The sequence below is a fragment of the Zalophus californianus genome, chromosome 5 (assembly GCF_009762305.2).
Source record: "Zalophus californianus isolate mZalCal1 chromosome 5, mZalCal1.pri.v2, whole genome shotgun sequence".
NCBI classification, from domain to species: domain Eukaryota; kingdom Metazoa; phylum Chordata; class Mammalia; order Carnivora; family Otariidae; genus Zalophus; species Zalophus californianus.
In genome coordinates, this window is record NC_045599.1 from 29,301,974 (window position 1) to 29,307,973 (window position 6,000).

A 6,000-nucleotide genomic window follows, 5' to 3' on the forward strand; every position below is an offset into this window, starting at 1 on the left:
AAATATTTAAGTGCTTTTACATGTTTTATTTCATCCTCCCAATAACCTTATGAGATAGATTCCTTAATTGTGCTTGTTTTTTTGTTTTGTGTGTGTGTGGTTTTTTTTTTTAAGATTTTATGTATTTATTTGAGAGGGAGAGAGAAAGAGGGAGGTAGAAGCATGAGTGGGGGCAGAGAGAGAGGGAGACGTAGGCTCCCCACTGAGCAGGGAGCCCCATGCCGGGCTGGATCCCAGGACCCAAAGGTCCTTAACCCGCTGAGCCACCAGGCACCCCTAATTGTGCTTGTTTTATAGAGAAGGAGGCTGGTGAAGTTGAGAGAGTTTTAACACCTGGTTCTGCATGACGGGGCTGGTACCTGCCTCCACTGGCTAGCTATTGTCCCTCCTTTGAGAGTTGCAGTCTTCTCTTCTATGCAGATGGATCATCCAGAAGCCAAGCTCCCTCTCTCTCTCCTTCCCTCCAGGGAGCCTCAGGCAGCAGCAGACCAGACACCAGCAGATCAAGGTTCCATTTCAAAGCTAAAAAGCAAGTGGTTTTATTAGAAAATACTAAAAATTCACCTTCGGGGTTTTGTTTTGTTTTGTTTTGTTTTTTGGTTTGTTTGTTTTAGTAAGTACAACTTTTACCCATGACAAACATCTCCATATTTCAAAATGTCACATTCCATCATAAAGATACAAAGCAAAACTGGGGCCCTTGAGGAATTCATGGCTCAAGCGACTAAATCCTTTTTTGGATCCAAAGGAAAACATCTTTTCACTTTCATATGTTCCTCCGTAAATGTCAAATAGATAGCAAGCTAAACAATCTTTTTCAAGGATACAGGACAGCTAGGAATTATTAAGTTAAGTCAATGAACATGGGGTGATGGCCCTTTGTTCGCAAGGAGACAGCCCTGAGGTCTTGGGCAGGGTGAGCTGGTGCTAGGGGCTGCACGTTTGGGGGAAGAGGCGGTGGGGCGGGGGGGTTGGTGAGCAGCTGGAAGAGAGGGTTTGCTAATTCACATCTGTAACCAGCAGGGAGTAGGGAAAGAATTGGTGAAGCCATGCTGCTTTGTAGAATGGAGACACTTCTACGAACCTCTAATCTGCCACAACCCCCTAAATACAGGGTTCGCACAAAAATCAAAGCAGCTCAGGCACTGGTTTCAGAACCTGAGCTTTGGTGTTAGTAGGGTCTGCACCTGAGTCTGGGCTCTGTAGCTTGCCTCTGTATAAGGTTCTTAATCTTATGAGCCCAACTCTCCCATAAATTTGGGGTAATAAAAGGGTTGTAATGAGAGCTACATGGGATGAGTAAGCAAAGTGCTTAGCATAGAGCCTGTCATGTCACAGGCTTTCAATATTTTTTAAATGTTTTATTTATTTATTCATGAGAGTCAGAGAGAGAGAGAGAGGCAGAGGCAGAGGGAGAGGCAGGCTCCCCGCCTAGCAGGGCGTCCGATGTGGGACTCGATCCCAGGACCCTGGGATCATGACCTGAGCTGAAGGCAGACGCTTAACCATCTGAGCCACCCAGGTGCCCCAATATTTGTTAAGCATTAGTATTTCACAGTGGTAACTCAACCTGCCAGTGAAAATGATCCCGTCTTTTGTATCTTTATTTTTCTTTAGACTTTATTTTTTATGGAAACGTTCTACATTGAAGTGCATCTTTTCCAGGCTTATTAAATAGAATATACTAAAGACAGTGAATTCCTTTGCTTTTGTTGGGCTTTTGTTATGCTTGATATACCTCGCTATACAAACATAAACAGTGCAGGGGTCTATAAAGTCAAAACTGGAAATCTGCTGAGCGTGCTCTAATTCTCCAGGTAACCACTCTTAGAGTTCATGGTGTGCCCTTCCCAACTTGGAATTTCCCCGAAAGTTTCATTAAATGCTGTGATGCCAGGATGCTCTCATCTAGAGCTATGACAACGTGTGGTGCATTTTGTCCTTACACTAAATGGCCCCAGCTGGCTAACGTCTTGGAACTCCAGGCCTGCTCTTCAGTATTTCCGCCTCTCCCTTGATGTCAGCCGGTGGCCTTCCCTCCTGCTCCTTCCCACGTTAGTTGGAGTTTCTAATCTCCTTTGCTGAGGAAACAAAGCACCAAGTTGATTTTAAGAGTGAGCTCTTTAGGACTGTGATCTCAGGTATTTCAGATACCTGGTAATCTATTTCATATATTTCTGAGCTTATGGTTATGCCATAGAAAGAGGTAGTATCTCAGAAAGAGTCCTAGATGGGAAATGCAAAGATTTGATTTCTTGTCCTGGCCCTACCATTTAACACCTGCGTGAGCCTGGTAAAGTCACTGAACCTTGCTAACCAAGCCTCGGTTGCTCCATCTGTAAAATGAGACCTATTAATTAATTCACCAAACTCCTCGTTACCAAGCGCTTCCTGTGGGACAGGCATATTCCTAGATGCTCTGCACATAGCAGTGAACAAGACTGGTATTCTCAAGCTTACATTCTAGAAGTGGGAAAAGAGATAAACAAAATGCATTCACCAGTTAATATCCTCCGTCAGATAATAGTGCTACCAGAAAGTGCTATGAAGACAATTAAGCAGGGTGGTATGGTTGAACATGATAGGTCACCTGTCTCCCAGTGTTGCCAGGCCTTCGAATAAGTTTCATCAGAGCGTTTTGTAAACTCTAAAACATGATATAAAATACAATTCTTAGAAAACAAGAAAGCACCCATATATTTATAATACCAACCCCCCAAGATTCTGTGATTCTCAAAGATGTGGTGGGTGCCTCAAAGGAAAAGGGACATCTGGATGGCCAAAAGGTAAGAAACACTGCTTTACAGTAAATAGAACAGTTGTCTGTGTTTATTTCCATCTGTCCCCTAAGTTTGCAAAGTCTCCCAAATACGTGGCAGGGATAAAAGAATGGGAAGAATTTTTTTTTCTATGTGCGAAGGCCATCCTTGTATATTACTTAGGCTAGAAGTAATATTAGGCTATTAGCACTGGAATGACCAATGGGAGGGTGAGAGGGTGCTGGACCGAAGCTCTGCAGCATCCTTTTGTGGTCCCAAACTCTCAAGTGTGTGTTTACAGATCATTTAATACTCTAATGGTAGGAGAGAGCTGAAGCAAAGTGCTCCAACCGCCACCAAGGAAGACCCGTGAGACCTTATGATGAAGCAGATCTGGTAATGTGATAAAGACACATTTATATGTCTCGGTTTAGGATTTCCATCTTTAGGATTTTCATCATCGTCTCCAACACCCAGTGAGGTGGTCTCACTCTCCATACTTTACAGATGAGAAAACCGAGGTTCCCAGCGAAAATATCCTCCCCAGTGTGTTGCTGAATGAACTTCTTGGATGAGCGGCTGCCTTCAGAGCGCCCCAGGAGCTCAGGCCATCCTGGGTTTCCTCTCAAGCTCCTGCGCCCTTCACGCTCCATCCTGTCTGGGGCCCCTTGCTGTTGCCCTCCCTTTGCCCATCCTGCTCTCCCTTCTGGTCTTCTGCCTCCTTCCCAACCTTAAATACAGGTCCTCCTGGTCGTTTTTCTCTACCATAGCACCTCCTTTTCTTCTAGGCACATATGAAGAGATAACGTATTTTCAAACATGTGAGTTTGTGTATTGTCAGTCCTCTCCTCCATGAAGTCAAAGTCTATACCTGCTCAGTTCACTGCTGCATTCTCAGCACTGGCATGGCGCTCATTAAATATTTGCGGAATGATGAAGGAGGGAAGGCAGGCCGGCCAACTCATCACTTTTATTTGAAGGGTCAAACATAAAATTAAAAATATTTGCCATGATATTCTATCACAAAAATGTTAAAACAGAGAGAAAGGTGAAAGAATTGTGTGTATTGATTCAGCAATTGTTAACATAAATTAAAATGTACCGATTGAAGTTCATGTGAAGGAAAACGGAACTTATTTTTTTTTTTTAAAGGTTTTATTCTACTCGAGAGGGCAGGGGGAGGAGCACAAGCTGGGGGAGAAACAGAGGCAGAGGGAGAAGCAGGCTTCCCACTGAGCAGGGAGTCCGACGTGGGACTCAATCCCAGGACCCCAGGGATCATGACCTGAGCTGAAGGCAGACGCTTCACTGACTGAGCCACCCAGGTGCTCCTGGAGAACTGAATTTAAAGTTGGGTTGCTTGATTGTGACACACTAGGCGTCAGACTCACTGGCACTCACTGCCAAATGCTCTGGGAGTTTTCAGTTATAAGGAAGCTGCGGTACAGAAGGAGCACCTTGGACAGAAAGCTGAGGGTCCCCACACACAGGGCTGAGGGCTTCCTCACAGTTCCTGGTGACACAGGGTGTTGGGGGACAAGGACATGTCTGGGCCTGGGGGGGTCCAATCAAGGCCTCCTGAGGCTCTGTGGTGTTGGTCAAATTAGTTTTCCTTTCTCACCCGATTTCTTCTTCTGTGAAATGGGGATTGGTATCCCAGGCCTGACCCCCTCATTGCTCACCAAGGTGGGATGATGGGAATCAGATGTAGGACGCTGTCCTTTGTAAAAATACAAAGTACAAAGGGCTGTCTAAACGTCAGGGCTTATTGCAGTCAGGGGCACACACAAAGCATCCGGGTATCTGTTTATTTTCCTTCCCGCTCATTTGCACCGTTAATGAAGAATTCCGGGTTACCTCCCAGCTTCTGTTATCTGGCCGGACTTTGGATCATAGCCCTGCGGCTCCTCCTGAAAACCTGTCGTTGAGCCAAGGGCAAACCTGTCAGGGCCTCTTAGAGACTGCTCACTTCCCAGAAGCTGGATCGCTTTGAATTTTTTGCCAAAGCCCCTTCCCACTCTTAGAAGACGGTTGGAGCCTGAAAGAATACAGGATCGGCCCCTTCCCCCTTCCCCCTCCCCCGGCTGCAGGATTCCGGTCTTCCATCTCCCCTCCCACTCCTTTTCTTCTCCCCCCACCCAGATCCAAACTTGCAGGGGACCTTTTGCCCTGATTTTCAGCAGGAAACACAACCAGCAACCAGATGTCTGACTTTTTCACCCCCTTGGCAAGGATTAGCCATCTTCCCTGTAAACTTCCGGCCTTTCCTCTCCCTTAGATCTTGCAGCTTCTTCACGCTCCATCTCCTTTAGTTCATACACATGAACAGCCTCCAGAGGAGAAACAAAAGGTAGCCTGCAAAGGGCTGCAAACGTGCCGAGGATTTATATACCCCGCTCAGGGCCGAGGGGCGGTGGATGCTGCCGACGCCGGGGGTGGGTCGGGGAGCTGTTCGGCTCTCGGATTCATTGGCTCTACCGCTGAATTCAGGTCCCATAAATTCGGAATAGGTGTCCTTGATCAAAGAGATAAATAAGCTCACACCTTAAAATAGCACATAAAGGGGAATAAATGCAAAATCTGTCACCGTCCAAGTCACTGGGTGTGAAAAAATAATAAGGAAGGCAGCTTTGTCCGCGTCTGGAGTAATGAGACCCGGATGCTCTCCGACACACAGCAGAGGACTTTGGAACTGGGAAGAGTCTCAGAAGTCAGCTCATCCCATTCTTTCCCTTTCCTGGCGGAGAAACCGAGGCTCTGCCAAGGCGGGAAGGACTTACCCCAGGTCTCTTGGTGGATGGCACTGTGGGGCTTCCCAGCTCAAGGGTGTACTTAGACCTCCCCTGAGACATTTCTAGAAAAGCAGGGCGGCAGTCACAGGTGTGGGCTTGGCCTTCCTACTGTCTCTGCGTCCTTCCGCTCTCGGAATGGTCTTCTGGGTCTCCTTCTTAGGGGTCACTCTGATCCACAAGCCCCGGCCATGCTGCAATAGCAGCAGGGACCAATAATCATCTTGAAGGGGAGGAAAAGCAGAAGTTTTTTTTTTTTTTTAACATAAGAGGAAACACCCAAAAAGATTCTGGTTTTCAAGCGAACACTCTTAGTCTATCTATAAGGCGATAAGGAACAAGTGATTCCCAAAGAAATGCATGAAAAGCAGGTGGGTCATCACAGGAAACTTTTTTGAAGGGGGTTTAAGGAATTATAACTGATTTGTGCAGAGTCCTGTGCCCCTCCCATC